This window comes from Giraffa tippelskirchi, chromosome 12 (genome assembly GCF_054371585.1).
Source record: "Giraffa tippelskirchi isolate mGirTip1 chromosome 12, T2T-mGirTip1v1.2.pri, whole genome shotgun sequence".
NCBI lineage: Eukaryota > Metazoa > Chordata > Mammalia > Artiodactyla > Giraffidae > Giraffa > Giraffa tippelskirchi.
The window spans coordinates 443,132-461,080 of NC_137286.1; the positions used below are offsets into that span (position 1 = coordinate 443,132).

At 60.4% G+C, this 17,949-nt stretch overlaps 1 gene segment (V, D, J or C); it reads left to right on the plus strand.

Annotated features, from left to right (window-relative positions):
• The window catches only part of LOC145530219 (Ig alpha-1 chain C region-like), a 275,477-nt gene that overhangs the window by 138,711 nt on the left and 118,817 nt on the right, over positions 1-17,949 (plus strand).

Genomic DNA, 17,949 nt, shown 5'->3' on the forward strand with positions numbered 1-17,949 from the left:
CATCAGTGTGCGTGGTGTGTGCCGGTGGGACTCACGAGGAGGGCCGGTGTGTGTGCACTGCGCCCTGCGGGAGAGCGAGGCCGCACCTGCTGGCCACCAGGTGCTGGAGGTGACTGGAGGGCGAAAGGGAGTCTCAGGTGAAGCTGCAGGGAGGGTGCAGGATTGGAGAGGCATGGAGGAAAGGCCTGGGAAGAGGGGGCAGCTGGCGGCGGGGCAGGGCAGCGGGGAATTAGCCCTCAGAGATAAGCTGCGGGAGTCCACGTGGGGGCCGACAGGCCCTGGGGAGGTCCGGGTTAGCTGTGGCAGCAATGGCCAGGGCAGGGCGGGCAGTGGGACGAGAGAGGACACGCCGGGGGCCAGAGGAGGAGGCCGGCTGCGGGTGACCTGGCTTTCCAGGGAGGCGATTTCAGGGGCTGGAGGGGGACTGGGGCTTCCCGGGACACCTCTCATGGGGCTGCCAGGGGCCTGACAGTGACTGTCCAAGGGAGCGGAAGTGGACGTGGTCCCCAGAGAAGGCCGCCTCAAGGCAGCAGGCTCCCAGGGGGCATTTCTGGTTAAACAGTGTCCTTTGCGACCCAACCCATCAGGCTGGGGGACATTCAACGAGTGGCTCCATGGCACGCAGGGCGCCTCCAGCGTAGGGGAGCTCTCACGCAGGCCAAGGGCGTAGGAGTGTCTGAAGGCCCTGACAACAAAGAAGCACAGGCCAGGCGTGAGCAACAGGAGCTGGCTCTCTCCCAGCGTGGCGGCGGGACCCAAGGTCGAGTTGTCAGCAGGGCTGGCTCCTTCTGGGGCTCTGCGGGGAGTCCGTTCCCTGCTCCTGGCGGTTGTCAGCACCTGTTTGAATGTATTTCACTCAGAGCTTATCAACTGCTCGCTTATATTCATTTTCAAAGTAGATGTTTAAGAAATTACTTTCTCTTAGGTGCATTTTATCCATGCATTTGTACACTCTTTAATGAGTCCCTCCTTCGTGGTAATGAAGCTGAGGCCGTGCACGCGCCGTGGGCACCGAGTGCGCTCACAGTCGTAGCTGGCCGGCTCCCTCCGGGCGATGAAGCAGCTCTCTCGGTGCAGGTCCGTCACTGCAGAATGTTCAGAGCCGCCTTTCGGGTACTCATCTCAGGACAGACTTGGGGTGAAACGTGGGCACTCGTCGTGAGTTACTCTGGCTACACTGCTAGCTGGGGCACTGAGAGGATGCCCAGTGGGGTGGGAGTCGGCAGGGCCTGGGACCGTCTGGAGGGACAGTCTCTGCTCTGAGTCCCCAGGCCCGCCGAGGCCGGGGGTCTCCTGGGACCACGCGCAGCTGGGACGTGTGGGCCTGGCTTCTGCCGCCAGGCCAGTGGGCAGGTCATGAGTTAGCGCAGCGAAGGGATTCGGAGGAATCCGTCCAGGTCAGAGACCCCACGGACCGCGTCAGGGACGAAGCTCCGAGCTGTGAGACGCAGGAGCAGCTGCAGCCAGACTCGCTGCCCCAGGACGTCTGCACAACCCCCTCAACATCTGGTTACGTCTTCATAAGCCCAACAAAGTTGAAAGTAGTTTGAAATCCCGTTTTATGTGCTTCGCAGGCCAAACACCAGGGCTGACCCTCACCTGCCTTAAAAGGCTCAGAACACTCACATTAACTGACACCTGGGTGAAATCACCCAACTCAAGCCTTGTTGTTGCTCCGCTGCTCAGTCGTGTCCAGATCTTTGCGACCCCACGGACTAGAGCACACCAGGTCTTCCTGTCCTTTGTCATCTCCCGGAGCTTGCTCAAACCCACGTCCATTGAGTCAGTGATGCCATGCAGCCATCTCATCCTCTGCCGTCCCCTTCTCCTCCTGCTCTCAGTCTTTCTCAGCATCAGGGTCTTTTCAAATGAGTCAGCTCTTCACATCAGGCGGCCAAAATATTGGAGCTTCAGTATCAGTCCTTCCAATGAATATTCAGGACTGATTTCCTTTAGGGATTGACTGGTTGGATCTCCTTGCAGTCCAAGGGACTCTCAAGAGTCTTCTCCAACACCACAGTTCAAAAGCATTGATTCTTCAGCGCTCAGCTTTCTTTATGGTCCAACTGTCACAACCATACATGACTACTGGAAAAACCATAGCTTTGACTAGACAGAATTTGTCAGCAAAGTGATGTTTCTGCTGTTTAACATGCTGTCTAGGTTGCTCATAGCTTTTCTTCCAAGGAGCAAGTGTCTTTTAATTTCATGGCTGCAGTCACGGTCCGCAATGATTTTGGAGCCCAAGAAAATAAAGTCTGACACTGTTTCCATTTTTTCCCCATCTATTTACCCTGAAGTGATGGGACTGGATGCCATGGTCTTAGATTTTTGACTGATGAGTTTTAAGCCAGCTTTTTCACTCTCCTCTTTCACCTTCATCAAGAGGCTCTTTAGTTCCTCTTTGCATTCTGCCATTAGAGTGGTATCATCTGCATATCTGAGTTGTCAGTATTTCTCCTGGCAATCTAGATTCCAGTTTGTGATTCATCCAGCTGGGAATTTCATATGATGTACTCTGCATATAAGTTAAATAAGCAGGGTGACAATATATAGCCTTGACATAATCCTTTCCTGGTTTTGAACCAGTTCATTGTTCCATGGCCAGTTCTAACAGTTGCTTTTTGACCCGCATACAGGTTTTTCAGGAGGCAGGTAAGGTGGTCTGTCATTCCCATTTCTTTAAGAATTTTCCACAGTTTGTTGTGATCCACACAGTCAAAGGTTTTTACGTAGTCAGTGAAGCAGAAGTAGATGTTTTTCTGGAACTCTCTTGCTTTTTTTTCTAAGATCCAGTGGATGTTGGCAGTTTAATCTCTGGTTCCTCTGTCTTTTCTAAATCCAGCTTGTACATCTGGAAGTTCTCAAGCTTATGTTATTAATAGAAAGTGCTGATCGTCTGGTGTAATTTACTGAATACTGAACGCAAAAAGCGGAGCAGTTGTCAGGGTCCAGGGTGGCTGTGATTGTGGGCTGCTCACCCCCCTGAGCACTGGCGGTCCGGGCTGCAGCCACGGCACTGCCCAGCTCCCACAGCAGAGGACAGACAGCACATCGCCAGGTGGGAAAGATCAGAATTCGAAATTTGAAGTGCAGTTTCTCCTGAATGTGTGTGGCTTTCACAGCATCATAAAGTCAAAGAGTAAAACACTCAGTCATGAGTCAGGGACCTTCTGTATGAGATGTTTTTGTTTCTACATCAAGGGGAATCAGTCTTCAACCCTCACTCTGTGAGACATTATGTCTATTTGTCTGAATTCCTCAAATGACCACTGCCCAGCCCACTCAGCTTGACTCACCCTAAAGACTGTTTCTAGGAGAAAGCGGCCAGGGCTGCTCCCCTTCCCTTCAGGCGCTTCACACCCACAGGGACCACTTCCCGTGTCCACACTTAGGTGGTCAACACGGCTTTGGGGTTCGATGGTCGCTGTGTGCTAGAGGGTATCTTCTCTCTCAGCAGAGCTTTCTGATAGACAGAATTGGGAGCAGGTTCAGATAACATGCGTTTCCCGTGGTTTTTAATGAGGACGTTTGCCAGAGAGCAGTTAGTCACCAGGACTCTTAGACTCGGGACAGGAACTCAGGCCCACGGCATGTGCCCAGGCCAGCCAGGCCCCAGGGACGTGTGCCCAGGCTCTCCTCTCCCAGAGAAGCAGCGCTGCCCGCTCAGCATAGACAGGGCCTCTGTCTGAGGGTGGCGTACGTGCCTCGGCCTGTAAGATGCGTTAGGGAAGCTAAAGTCGCCAGCAAGCTTTTTACCCAGAGTGGAGGATGCTGGTGACTGACGGCTGGGAGAAGGGCCGGCTGGGCCTGGGGCAGGGACGGAGGCATCGGCGCCCAGGGGAAGGGGCGAGAGGGCTCCGAGGAGAGGGGGAGGAGGCTGGGAGGGGCAAGCCCAGCTGGGCAGCATCCGCAGACCAGGGGCTTTAGCTGAGGCCATGGGTTCGGGATCCTACACTTTTTCGTCAGAATCACTGGGCTTTCAGGTCTGTGAGGGCAACCCTGGGCCACCCACAGCAGGCTTGAGCTGTGCTGAGCTGAACTGAGCTGGGCTGGGCCAACAGGGTGAGCTGGGCTGAGCTGTGCTGAGCTGAGCTGGGTGGAGTGGGTGAGCTGAGCTGAGTTGGGTTGATCTGGGCTGAGCTGAACTGGGCTGAGCTAGTTTGAGCTGGGCTGTGCTTGGCTGAGTTGGGTTATCCACGGTGGGCTGAGACAGGTCCGGCAGAAATGCACTGCCTGGGCTTGACTTGGGAAAGCTGATGAGATGCTTTGGGCTTGTTTAACCTCTGCTGAGCATGGTGGGTCTAGCTGGACTGAACTGGCCAACACTGGGCTGACCTCAGTGACCTGGCTATGCTGAGGACTGACAGGGCTGAGTGTGCCCTGGTCTCACTGATGGCCACAGACCCCAAGTGGGCCCCAAGTGGCTGAGCCGGGGGCAGTGAGGGTGGGCTGGCAGGGCTGAGTGTGCCCTCCACGCCACTGTCCCAGAGGGAAGGCGGAGCTGCCCGCACCCCTGACCAGCAGGACGCCTCTCACGCCCCTCTTCTCTTGTGTCCTCTCTCGGGTCCCCAGCAAGTGAATCTCAACTGAAAATCTTCCCCCTGGTGTCCTGTGTGAGCTCCCCGTCTGATGAGGACTCGGTGACCCTGGGCTGCCTGGCCCGGGACTTCGTGCCCAATTCTGTCAGCTTCTCCTGGAAGTTCAAGAACGGCAGCCCAGTCAGCAGCGAGAAATTCTGGGCCTTCCCTGAAGTCCTGAGGGATGGCCTGTGGTTGGCCTCCTCCCAGGTGGTCCTGCTGCCCTCGAGCATCCCCCAGGGGCTAAAGGACTACCTGGTGTGTGAAGTCCAGCACTCCAAGGGAGGAAAGACCATCGGGACCACGAAGGTCGCCACTCCAAGTGAGTCGGGCTCGTCCCATGGTCAGCTGGGAGGGGAGGGTGAGGGGAGCCCACCCTACGCCCTTCCGCGGCCCCCCCACCCTTCCTGTCCACCTTGCAGCCCCTCCCCCAGGGCACAGCGCATTCTGACCCTCACCTGCTCCCTGCTCCTCTGGTTTCAGCATCAACTCCGACACCAACCCCGACCCCGACCACGACCCCGACCACAACCCCTACCACCTTAGCGCCTTCTCTGACATCCAGGTCAGAGGGCACCAATAAAGCCCTCAGCACTCAGAGCATCCCAGGTGAGCAGCCCCATCCGTGCACACCTGTCTGCCCAGCCCTCCGCTGCCACCTTCAGGCAGCCCTCCATGACTTCTCTCTTGAGTCCTTAAGTCACACCTTGAGCCAGGAAGGTGGGGCACTGAACTCAGGGGCACCAACTGTGGCCAGGTCCGGGCTGGGCACTGGCAGATGCCACCCCTGTGTTGCCATCGGCCCCTTGTGGACGGGTGAGGTGTCAGATCACACTGGGAGGCGCATGGTGAGAGGGAGGCCCACAGGCCAGCTCTGGGCCCCTGGTCCAGCCCACGTGTGGGACTGAGTGTGGACTGAGACCCTCACAGAAACAGTGCCACCTGCAGGGCAGCCCTCACCCCCAGCTGCACCTGGCTCCAGGTTCTCTGAGTGCCGGGTGCCCAGCTGGGGCCCAGAGTCACCCTTCACCCTGGACGACCCCCTGGCCCAGAGCAGGAGCCGCTGGAGGGAGCTGGGCAGACAGAGAACAGCAGCTCCCTCACCAGCCCCCAGGCCACTGGTGACCCTCCAAGAGGGCGCCATGGTTGTGATGTTTCTGTGGGCGGCCCCCAGCCCAGCCTGTGGGCCATGATGCCCACAGTCCAGGGCAGAATCTGCTACCAATGTGCACGACCCCTGGGTGTGGGGTGACCTGGTCAGGCACACAGGGCGGGGGCGAATCAGGAGAGAGGTGGGCCCTTCAGATTACAGGGTCACCTCGAGGGGGTCGCTGGGCACAGTCCCGCACTCCCTGAGCTTCAGCGGTCAGCCCTGACTGGACTGCTGCAGCCTCGTCGCCCACCCAGCAGCCTTGGGGGCCAGGGGCAGGGCTCCACGAGCACAGGCTGCACCCTCCTGTTCCAGGGCTGCACTGCCCTCCCATGGGGAGTGACCCTCTTGGGGCCTAGGGCCTGCTGGCCCCACAAGCCCAGCCCTCTGCTCAGGGCGTGGCCCCTGAGCCAGACACTGCGCAGCTCGAGCAGGGCCTGAGGGCCGGATGCCCCCCGAAGCCGGGTCTCCGCAGCCGGGGCTGCCGTCCACCTCTGCAGCCGGGGCTGCCCATCCAGCTTAGAGGGATGGACCAGGAGGAGGGACAGACAGAAGCCCCGTGTGGCAGCACAGCTTCAGATATTTGCTCTCTGGGCCTTTATAGAAAAGATTGGCTGACCCCTGCCCGTCAGAAATCCATGGCCAGTCACTGACTAGTCCTTCTCACCGTAAGCTGTCCTGGCGATGGTCATGAGGACGGTCCCCAGGCACTTAGCGTAGATGCTCACAACCAGCAAGCGGACAGCCAGGGTCCCACCGGGACCGGAGCACAGCCGCAGACGCTGGCGGAGGCGACCCCCAGACGATGGGAAAGCCGAGCGGCCACCCCTGGGGCTGAGGATGTGGGGAGGCCACGGCCCCGGCCAACTGTGGAGCCCGGAGGAGACCCTGACTCCCCCCATTCTCCACAGCGCCATCCACTAGCCACAGCCAGCCAGAAGCCCAGACACTGGCGTGTCCAAAGGACCCCTGCAGAGGTCAGTCCCTTGGGACAGAGTGGAGGAGAAGGGTGGAATGCTTTCGGGGGCACCGGAAAGAGCCTGCCTGCAAGTGAGACCCCAGCCCAGTGGTGGGCGGGCCCCTGCCCACTGCACTTCTGGAAGCAAAAAAGGCCGGGTGGGCCCTGGGGAGAGGGCAGGCCTGGGGCCGGGTGGGCGCCACTGGCCAGCCCTCAGCCCCGCCCCCCCCCCGAGACCCCCACACCTCTCCTCTCCCTCCCCACAGAGTGTCAGAACCACACCCAGGCCCCCAGCGTCCGCCTGCTGCCACCGCCCCCAGGGGGCCTCTGGCTCCTGGATGAGGCCGCATTCACCTGCCTGGCCACAGGGCAGGCCCCACCGGATGCCCACTTCTCCTGGGAGGTGGACGGGCTGCCCCGTGGCAGGGCCGTGGAAGAGGGACCCACCCAGGACCTCAACGGCTCCTGGAGCCTGAGCAGCCGCCTGGCCCTGCCCAGGTCTCTGTGGGCCTCGGGCTCCATCGTCACCTGCACACTGAACGGCCCCGGCCTGCAGTCGCCAGTGACCCTGACGGCACAGAGAGAGCGTGGTGAGGGCAGCCCCGCAGCGCCCCGGCCACCTCCTTCCCCCGGAGCCCCAGCTCGCGAGCATAACACGGCTTCTCCCTGCAGCCACCTCGGTGCCCGGCAACCTGACCCTCCACACCCTGACCACGCCTGGCTCGTTGTCCCCTCCCTGGCTCCTGTGTGAGGTGTCCGGCTTCTCACCTGTGGACATCCTCCTCACATGGCTGGAGGGCCAGCGAGAAGTGGAGCCTTCCCAGTTTGCCACGGCACACCCCGCGGCCCAGGCTGGGCGAGCCTCGTTCCACACCTGGAGTGCCCTGCGCGTCTCCAGCCCCCTGGACCATGTGGTGACCACCTACACCTGTGTGGTCAGCCACGAGGCCTCCCGGACGCTCCTCAATGGCAGCTGCACCCTGGACACTGGTGGTGAGTCACACGGGCCTGGAGCTCTGTCTGAGTGGCCGGGACATGGGGTGAGGAGTGGAGGGGCAGCCCCGAAGGCGTCAGGCAGCGGGGACGCGGCCACTCCATGTCGGGGGCCCCAGGGCTCTGGAAGCCCGACAACTGCCCCTCTGGCCCAGGACACATGTCCACACGCCGCACACTGGCCCGAGAGGACGGGATGTGTTCCCTGCCCTCCACGACCCAAGCAGCCATTTCCCACCAAGATATGCCCGCCACTGGGCACAAAGCAGGGGCCTCCCCTTGGCGGGAGTGAGGGCAGCCACCCTCACCAGTTGCCCTCCAGGGACATCCGAGAGTCCCCAGCTCCCCAGCCCTCCACCCTTCCGGGAGCCCAGTCAGCATCTGGGAGGCCACATATGCCCAGGACAGGGGGCTGGACTTGGGCGCCCAGAGGAGTCTGACCCACACACCCACAGCGGCCTCTGACCACAGGCCTCCTGGAGGAACACAGGAGCAGGTGCCACAGAGGAGGGGGTCTGGGGGCCCAGGGCTCATCCTCTCCTGACACCACAGCAGGGAGCCCGGCCCCTTGAGACCGCGGTGGACACGCCGGTCAGGGAGGCGGCAGGACACACGGGCTGGCAGGCATCCAGGCCGCCCAATGGGGGCCGGCAGAGAAGGTGTCCAATGGGGCCTGAGGCAGCGGGTGCTGGGAGAGGAAGGCTAGGCTCGCCCAGCGTCTGGGACCTAGCCTGCAGGCCTGACGTGCTGTGGGCCCCACGCCGAGCGGGGAACGCGTGCAGACCACAGCCCAGGCCCCGATGCCTCGAGAGACGGGCCTGGCGGGCAGCACCCTGAAGGCCACGTAGGGTGCCCGGGGCGGCCGTCTCAGCACACTCGCCCCCGCCTGCACCCCCACCACGCGTGCCCCAGTGGGCCTCGGCCTGTAGATCCAGCCCGCCCCGCGCCCCGGACCAGCCGCCTGACACAGCCCAGGCACTGCATGGCCTTGAGTCACAGGACACTCTGGACCAGCCTCCCCCAGAGCCTTGACCCAAACCTCCCACTTTCCTGCAGAGGCCAAAGCTATGTCCGCCAGCCAGGGCCACGCTCTGTACAAGGCAAGTGATAGAGGCTGCAGGAGGCCTGTTCAGTCCCAGGCCAGGCCTGGGCCCCTGGAGGGGTGGGTGGAAAACCCGCTCCAGGGGCCCTCAGCTGGCACCAGCACAGCCCTGGGGCTGACCAGCAGCTGGACCTTCCCTGGCGGGCCCGCCCCCCGGACCAGAGGAGGACGGCCAGAGCTGCTCCCTGTAAGGTAGCTTGGGCCTCCACAGCCAGGACGGCAGGTCCCCCTTGCTGGGCCAGCTGCCCCGCAGTTCTAGCACTGCTGCCTGAAGGGTCTGCTGCTTTCCTTTAAGGACCCTCATGGGCCCCCCTGCCCCGTCCACCTGCATCTGAAGGCCACCCCTCCCTCTCGGTTCCAGGCCCAGCCCACCACTATCGCCCTCTTCTCAAAGGAGGCCACGCGCAGCTCGGCCCAGGCCTACAGCTGTGGTCATCATTCTCACAAAGCAGCAGCTGGAAGGCTCCCCCGGGGGTCCCTGGCCTCTGCTTCCTCACAGGTCCCCAGGCCACAGGTCCCCAGGCTCTGGGTCCCCAGGCTCCTCAACCACGGGCCCCATCTCCCGAGAGCCTGCGTCAGCCTGGTCCCCCACATTGAAGCCAGGGCCCTCCGCCCTCCATCATCACAGAAGCCAAGCCCCCCGCCCACCTCCTGCACCCCTCGTATCGGCCCCTTCTGTGCAGAGACCCCTCCCCAGTCCTCCTGTCCCTGCCGGTCTCACGGCCCAGGGCTGTCGCCTTCAGTCCACTCTCCTCCCAGCCACCAAGGTGACCTCCAAACACCCGTCAAAGTTCTGCTTCCACTTAGGATGTAGAAGCTAGTGAGTCAGCCACTCACCTGGTAACAAAAGGTCAACGCCAAATAAACCGTAAAAATCATGTTTATTTAAAGTCTCAGACGAGCTGAGGACTCAGTGTCCAACTGACCCAAATTCCTAGGTCAGAAGAGGCTGCTGGCTGCTTATCCCCATCTTCAACACAGGCGGACAGAGGCCTGGACATCCGAGATGAGAGGGATGTGAGGGAACCAGCAGAGGCTTAGTTCCCACACAGGCTGGCCCGGGGTGTGGGTACAGATGAGTGCCTGAAAAATCCCCTGGGCCCGCTGGACCCAGGGATTCTGCTGAGCGAGCACCCCCTGAGAGCAGGGCGGGGCCGCAGCAGGAGAGGTCCAGGCTCAGAGCCTTTCCCGTCGGGAGGAGGGGCCTGAACCCACTCCCACGCCAGGAGCCAGTGGCCAAGGATCCTGCCACCCAGCCCAGCCCAAGTCATGGTGAAAACACAGCTCCTCACCCTCCCTGCCCGACAGAGGAGAGTGCGTGCTCACTCCACAGAAAGTGTACACGTGTCACTGACTTCACACTCACTTTCCATCCGTACACCATGTCCGGCATGCAATCAAAATTCCCTCGGCGTGCAAAGAAGCAGAAGACCTTCACCGTAGTCAGAATGAAAACAGCAAATAAAGCTAGACCGCAGGTGACCCCAACCTTGGAGCCAAAAACAACGGCGATCATGCTCTCAGCTTAAGCTCTGTTTGTGGCTTCTGTTGCCTGAGAAAAACGGGCAGGTCCGGCCCCACGGTTTCGTGGGCTGCTCCCAAAGGGCTGCCCACCGGCATGTCCTGGCCCAGCAGAGACGGATGGAGGGGCGTGACCTTTCTCTCCTGCAGCTCTTCTCAATGCAGCTTCTCCAGCCCTAAGTCTTTCCCGCCCTCTCATCCTGCAGCTCCTGCCTGTCTTTCACACGAGCTCTCCTGTGTGTCTGACCTCCAGGGAGGGCCATGGGGCAGCCGGGACCCCTGGCTGTTACCTGAATGGAGCGCATCCAGGGGGTCCTGTCATCACATTCAGCCGCCTCACCAACCCCCAGACCGCTCACCCCTGCATTCCATGTGTCTAGAACAGATTCCTTCAGGTTCTCCATGGCAAAGGGCTGCTGCCTTTGAAAATTTTTCCAATGAATCTTGAACCCATCCCACTGTAGAACACAATATGAACTCATTAGAGGAAAACTGAGACAAACGGAAACCGAGATGCGTCGGTGTTTTACCACTAGATTCCGCAGAGAGCGAGCACGCAGTTTCCATGCTTACTTCCTGTGCTGTGACTGGCGGTTCCTGGGTGGCAGCCCTGCAGACCCCGCCTGCCGCACCTCTGGTCAGGCTCGAGGCGGACCCGCAGAGGATGAATGCTCATGGAAAGACTGACTAGGGAGTGTGGGCCGGGCGATGGGTCCTGGGACTCAGCACTTCCTCCCTGCCCCGGGCTCTCCCACTTGTCTGGAGCGCAGCTCCACACGAGGGTGCTGAGCTGGCCAGCCCACCCTGCCCTGGCCCCCACCCCACGTCCAGCAGGACTGACTTCTGATGCACAGACTTGGCCCTGGCTTAAAGCCTCTAGTTCCTAGCCTCGGCCTGCCCTGGCCTCCTGTGTGGCCCCTCGGCCAGCTCCCCGCTGCAGCATGCGAGGCTCCCATCCGCTCTCCCGACTCAGGGCCCTTCTGACGCCGTTCCTCCCGCCGGGACGCTGGCTCCGTCTCACCTTTCACCCTCACACAGCAGCCACTTCTGTGAGCGGCTGTCACTGCAGCCTCCCGGGCGGGGCCTGCGGATCCACATCTGCCAGGGCTGCCCACACTCGCGCTGGAGTGAAGGCCGGCTTCAGGCCATCTGCCCCACCGTGCTGTGTGCCCCATCTGGCTCTGTGCCCGTTGGGCCTTGTGACCCCTCCCTGCCCGGCACAGCCCGGCAGGGAGGAGGTTGTTCACACAGGGCCCCAACACCAGTGGTGCCGTGTGAGGGGCTGTGGCTGTGCCCCTTGGGCAGATCCCTCAGTCAGCAGCCTGCCGCGTTCTGGGATGGGCATGGGCCAGGCCTCAGCAGCACCCGCTCCCCTGCAGGTCTGGCCACCTGGCCGCCCTGGAGCCAGGATGAGAGAGGCGAGGACAGCGCAGACGTGGAGGATGCCAGCCCGCTCTGGCTCACCTTCCTGGCCCTCTTCCTTGTCACTGTGGTCTACGGCGGCTTCGTCACCTTCATCAAGGCAAGTGGCCTGAGCCGGGGGCCCTGGGGTCGGCCAGGGTTTCTGAGGGAGCCGCCCTCCTCCCACTCAGCCCTGGAGTAGGACAGGCGCCAGGCAGCACCTGCTCCCCAGGGCCACGGGGAAGTGGGGTCCCCCGCTCGGCTGGCCAGGGGACCTGGGCCTGGGGGCCCCGGCCCCTTCCTGACCCTGGGGCTCTTGTTGCAGGTGAAGTAGCCCCGGAGAGCAGATGCCGGCTCCGCACAGACAGAACCTGACCTCCGTGCCCCCCGCTGCTCCCGGAGGGCAGAGGAGCCCACGCTGGACCCCGCCCGTGCACAGAGGCCGTGCGGCCCCCCTCTGTCCACCACAGAACCCAGCCCGCAGCCCAAGAGGGGGGCGTCATGATGCAGAGAGGGGGCCCCCGGCGGGCCCTGCAACCCCAGAGCCAGTGGTCCCAGCTGCAGCCCCCTTGCCTCCCCGCTCACCATCTGCCGCATAAAGAGCTTTGGTCCTTCCTCCTGCCTCCCATTTCTGTGCCCCAGCCCTCGGATCTTCCAGGTGAGAGCACCCAGGAGGCCGAGGGCAAACACTCGGGCGGGTCCACGCACACAGGAGAGGCGGGCAGGGTCAGGCACGCAGCAGGGGGCTGCCTCTGGAGGAAGATGCCGAGCCTACTGCACTGAAGGGACTGGGCATGCCAGACGCGCGCGTCCACATCTGCACACACAGGTGCACACACATGCAGCCCTCACACATAAACATGTGTGCACCTACAGGTGGAGCCACACCCTGCACACACAAGCATGCACATGTGTGCGGACGCACACAAAGGCAGGACATGTGCCCATGGCCACACATGCGGAGGTCTGCATCCGCACACACATGCACACACATGGATTCACACTCCTAGAGGCCTGCAAGCACACGTGTGTCCATGCACCACTCAGGGGCACACACACACACACACACACAAGAGATGGTCCTAAGTGGTGGGAGTGGGAGAGGCTGGGCACACGGAGCCCCCGTCAGACGGGGAGGAGGCATCCCTCATGGAGGGCAAGGTGTGGAGGAAAGTACTGCCTGAAGGGGCTTGGAGAAGACGCTGGCACCGGTCAGCTCCCGGCCCTCCTGGCCCTCCTGGCCCTCCTGCTGCTGTCCAGGGTCCCTGCGGCAGGCGAGGGTGTGGCCCTGGCCCCAGGCAGCCCCCAGGCAGGGAGGCCAGTGTGGCAGACACCCTTCCTCGGTGCTGGCCTCAGGCAGGTCCTGTCTGGCCTCCCGTTTCAGACCAGGAGGGCATCCCATCTCTGGCCAGTCCCAGTTTCGGGCACGGTGTCTCACTCCTCTTGTCAGCTCCGGACTCTACAACATTGTTTCCCGGCTCACTGGTTGGTTCTGGTTCTCCCTGGTCACTGGTTAATTGGTCACTGGTTGGTTTCCCGGCTCACTGGTTGGTTCCCCCTGCTCACTGGTTGATTGGTCACTGGTTAGTTCTCCCTGCTCACTAGTTGGTTCCCCTTGGTACTGGTCTTCCTGCTCAGCTCCCATCCAGCCCCCCCCACCTGGTATGTGGCCAGCAGCCCCTGTCCACAGCTCCTGCTCACCTCTCATCCCAGACGTGGGCCTTACTCCATGTGTCAGGCCTAGAGGTCAGCAACGCATCTCACTCCCAACACACCCAGCACCACAGATCTGGAGATCAGGCTGACCCACCCTAAGGACACCAGTCCTGATCCGGCAGCCTCCGAGTGGGGGCTGAGCTGGGCTCCTGAGACAGGAGAGGGGCCTGGCGCCATCACCAGGCCCTCACAAGAGGAGGCGGGGGCTGGCAGAGCAGAAGGCCTGTGAGGCGGAAGCAGGACACAACACTGCTGGCTCTGAGGACACAGGAGGGGCCATGAGCTGGGTTGCAGCTCTGGCAGGCGGAAGGACCAATGTAGACCCTTCCCAGGGTCTCTGGAGGGCAGACAATCCTTGTCACGCTTGCCAAGGCCCAACAAGACTGTTTCAGACTTGTGCCCTCCACACTGTGTAGGGAACAAATGTTTGCAGTGATTTGCTGCAGCCACAAAAACGAAGACACCATCCATTTCTCCACACCAGCCCTTCACACCCGAGGCCACTGTTCCTCCAGGGGAGGCCGCGTGTCCTCCCAGTCGAGGCCGCTATTCCTCCAAGACAAGGCCCCCTGTCCTCCCGGCCGAGGCCCCCTGTCCTCCCAGCGGCTCAGATGCAAACTCTGGGAGCTGATTCCCTTCCTTGTGGCAGCCCATCCCAGGGGAGCCGCAGACCTTGCCCTCTGCCTGTAACCTCCACTAGGAAGCTGCACTTGCCGCCGTGGCAGACCCACTGCCCTGACAGGGGCAGTCACCATGCCTGTGGTCCTTGGGGGCTTCCTCTAGTCGACCACCCACCCACTCCCTTCGTGCCCTCTGCAGCCCTCTCCTTCCGGCAGCGAGCGGCTCTGTCTCAAGATCTCAGATGAGGCCTCAGCTGGTGCACAGCCAGAAATGGTCACGTTTTATCAGAAATTCGCCTGCAGGTCCTGGGGTTCCTTGTGGTACCCTCTCCCTGCCCCGGCCTCCTGTCCCGCCACCCCTGCCTGCTCCCTTCTCTGGCTGGGGTCTCCCCTCTGGCTCTCCCTGTGAAGAGACCCCTTCCCAGGCTCTGGAGGTTCCCTCCCTCACCCCCCAAGTCTGTCCATCCATCTGAATTAGAACAGTGACACGCCCTTGGCTCTCCCTTTCCCTACTGAGCTCTCTGCTCCCACCCTTCCTGTGCATCGTGCAGGGCACACACTCGTTACACCAATGGGTTGTCTCTTTATCCCGGAAAGTTAACGCCAAGAGCACAGGGTCCCCCGATGCTCCGCGTGAGCAGAGGCCATGTGCAGCAGATGCCAGCAAGCACGCACTGAGAGACGGAGACCGAGGGCGCCCAGCACAGAACAGGCCACAAGGTCCCTGACTGATGAGACAGAGTGTCCTCACAGTGGCAGCCCTTCTCAGATCCCCCCCTCGCCCGCTCTTCCCATCTCGGTGAGTGACCACCCACCAAGGGGGCCCCAAAGGACACCTCGAACTTATCTCCAGAGCTGGGGTGAGGCTGGTCCCCAGCCCACAGCCAGCAGTGTCTTTCCAACCCTACATTTGTCTGGCAATCCCTGCTCAAACCCCACCATGGATTCCTGTTACATCAAAAATGGAATCAGGGCTTCCCTGGTGGTCCCGCAGTTAAGAATCGGCCTTGCTTCAAAGGGGACATGGGTTCAACCCCTGATGGGGGAACTGATATGCCATGCAGCAACTGATCCCACACCACAAATAGAAAATCCGTGGGCCACAGCGAAAACCCGAGGCAGCAAAATAAAAAAAGAAAACAAGAGAATGAAATCTAAATTTTCACATCTGGAGCCCCACGCTGGCCATGCCATCCTGCTCACAGCCATCCATGCCTGTTGCCCACTTTCCACATGTGTCCACCCCCGGGGGCCCTGGGGTTGCCTGCCCCAGCCTGGACAGTGGAACAGGCAGTTCCAGCACCCCCAGCCGCTGAGGCCTGTGTGAAGGGAGGAAGCAAAGTCTGGCCAGAGGGCTGAGGGCCTCAGAGCCTCCAAGGAAGACTCACACGTGCACCCTAAGTGGCCACTCCCCAGGAGCCCCTGTGCAGCCTCACGCCACCCCCCGCAGCTCCCAGGCCCACGCTCCTGCCCCTCTCCTGGGGGCTTGAGCCCTGGAGCCCCACCTGCAGGCCCTGGGAGGCCAGGAGGTCTGTGGGGCCCCAAGGCCCACAGATGTGACCCCCTGAGCCTAAGGGCGCTGGTCTGGGCCAGGGGTCTGGACTTGAGCTCCTTTCTGTCAAGGAAACACTTTCAGAAAATGCCTCAAAACACAGCATGAAGTGGGCCGTCACCCACAAACTCTCCGCACCCTTCCTAGCGCCAAGCTTCCCTGACCATAGCCAGCCTGCACATTCTCCCAGTTCTTCAACAGGAAAGCACACAGGCCACCTGCCAGCAAACTTCCCCTTTCACTGCCCGGAGCTCTATCTGCAGGAGGCAGGCGCCCCGGGGCCTCCGCTCGGCCTGGCCATTTCCCTGCCCGGCGCCACCGCAGCCCCAGCCTCAGCTCGGCGGAGAGCAGCGGGGCCGTTACCCCCTCACTCTGCAGCCCGCCTGCCTGCACACCCTCCTTCCGGGCCACGAACGCCTGTTTCCAGCCGAGGCAGCAAACAGCACCCATCCGCCCTCCCTCACCTAAATCAAGGCCCGGCAAGCCTGGTCCCAGGGTGTGGGAGTCACTTCCCAGCCACCTGCGTGGGGTTCAACAGCCCACCCATCCCTTGGTGTTTGGGGGGAGCAGTCTCAGCCAGCCCTGATCCCCAAGGCTGTGGACCGAGGCCTCCCCAGAGCTGGGCAGGAACACGCCTGCACACTCCAGTCAGGGCCCACGTCCATGCCCGGCCCACAGCCAGGCCCGTGTTGCTGAGTTTGTTCTGCATGACTTGTGGTGGGACAAGACCTCAAAAGAGAGCCAGGAGATGGAAGAGCAAAGAGTCGGGACCCCTGCTCTCACCGTCAGGACAAAAGCAAGGTCAGGACCAGCACTGATGCAAATCAAAACTCAGACCAAAGGAAACGATGGGAGACTATTTATGTTCTGCTGGGGCAAACAGGCGTTTTCTCAGAATGACACCACGGCCAGGAACTTTAAAAATAACATTGATAGATCTGTCTACAGAGAGAAAAAAATTTTAATCTAGAAAGAGAAACTCACAATAAGCAAAGTTAAATGCTGTGAGAGACAGAGTGGCTGAAGTATATAATCTGAAAAAGTCTGTATCAGTAAGGGTTCTTCAGAGAAGAAATATCTGAGATAAACAGAACCGTGAGTATACATGTGTACATTGATATAAGGATATAGGGGAGACAGATTTTAAGCAACTGGGTCCTGTGATTGTGAAGGCTTGAAAATGGGCAGGCCAGCAACCCAGAGACCAAGGGAAGAGTTGGTGCTACAGTTTGAGTCCAAAGGTATAATTCCTTCTTCCTTGGGGAACCAACTGATTAGATGAGGTCCACCCACGTGGAACAATCTGTTTTAGTCAACATCTACTGATTCAAATGTTAATCACGTTCTTCAAACACCTTCACCCTTTCGATTAGTGTTTGATCAAATATGTGGGTCCTGTGATCTAGTCAAGTTGATCCATAAAATTAACCATCACACAGTCCAACTAAATGAACGTCGAAATAAACCAAACAAATGGGACAAACTTCAAGTAAAAGTTTTCAATGGAAGATAGGGAGTGGGAGATCATTTCCAGTGGGTTGTAAACAGCAAATAACCAGTACAACACATGAAATTGTCAAAATTCACAAATAACCAAAAACAATTGACTTTCAACAATGAACCACTCATGCAAATGGCAGCTATTCATGTAGACCCACTGCATGCCAAGCAGGTGTTAAGATGAAAACACACTCAGTGTGACCACATGTGGCACCACTGTTCTGACAGAACAGCTGACACAATTAGAAGTCAGCCAATGCCCACGAAGGGCACGGCAGCCAGGCAAGGACGGGCACCCCAGTGCCTGGCAAGGTCTTAGTGAAAGCAGGTTTTGCATAGGTCTGGGTGGCACACCCAGGCACAAGGAGCAGAAGGGGTAAAGATCTGAGGGAGAAACATCTGTGTGAGTCCAAGGGGCAGTGGGAAGGCCAGCGGAGCTATGTGTATAGACTGGAGCCTGAGGAGGAGGGGTCATAGCAGCCTGAGCACACGGGGCAACACCAGCACGTTCGAGGTTCAGGCTTTGTTACGGGGCGACAGGAAGCCCCTGGAGGCATCTAGGTGGGGTGGGATTTTCCAAAATTTCACTGGAAAGCAGGCTGTGCAAGAGGGAGGGTGGAAGTTCAGGAGCCCTCAGGATCTGTGCAGAGGTCCTGATGGGAATGTGATGGGGGGCGGGGCGGTGCAGAGGGAAGAGAACCCCTCAGATCAGGCGTGATCCTGGAGGTTGAGCCAAGGGTCTGCAGAGAGACCACTGCTCCCATTGGGCCTCCTGCCTCACAGCATGAATGCAGTGCCATTTGCTGAGTGCCAGGGTCAAAAATTCTCCTTTCAGCGACGTGAGTGTGAGCTGCCC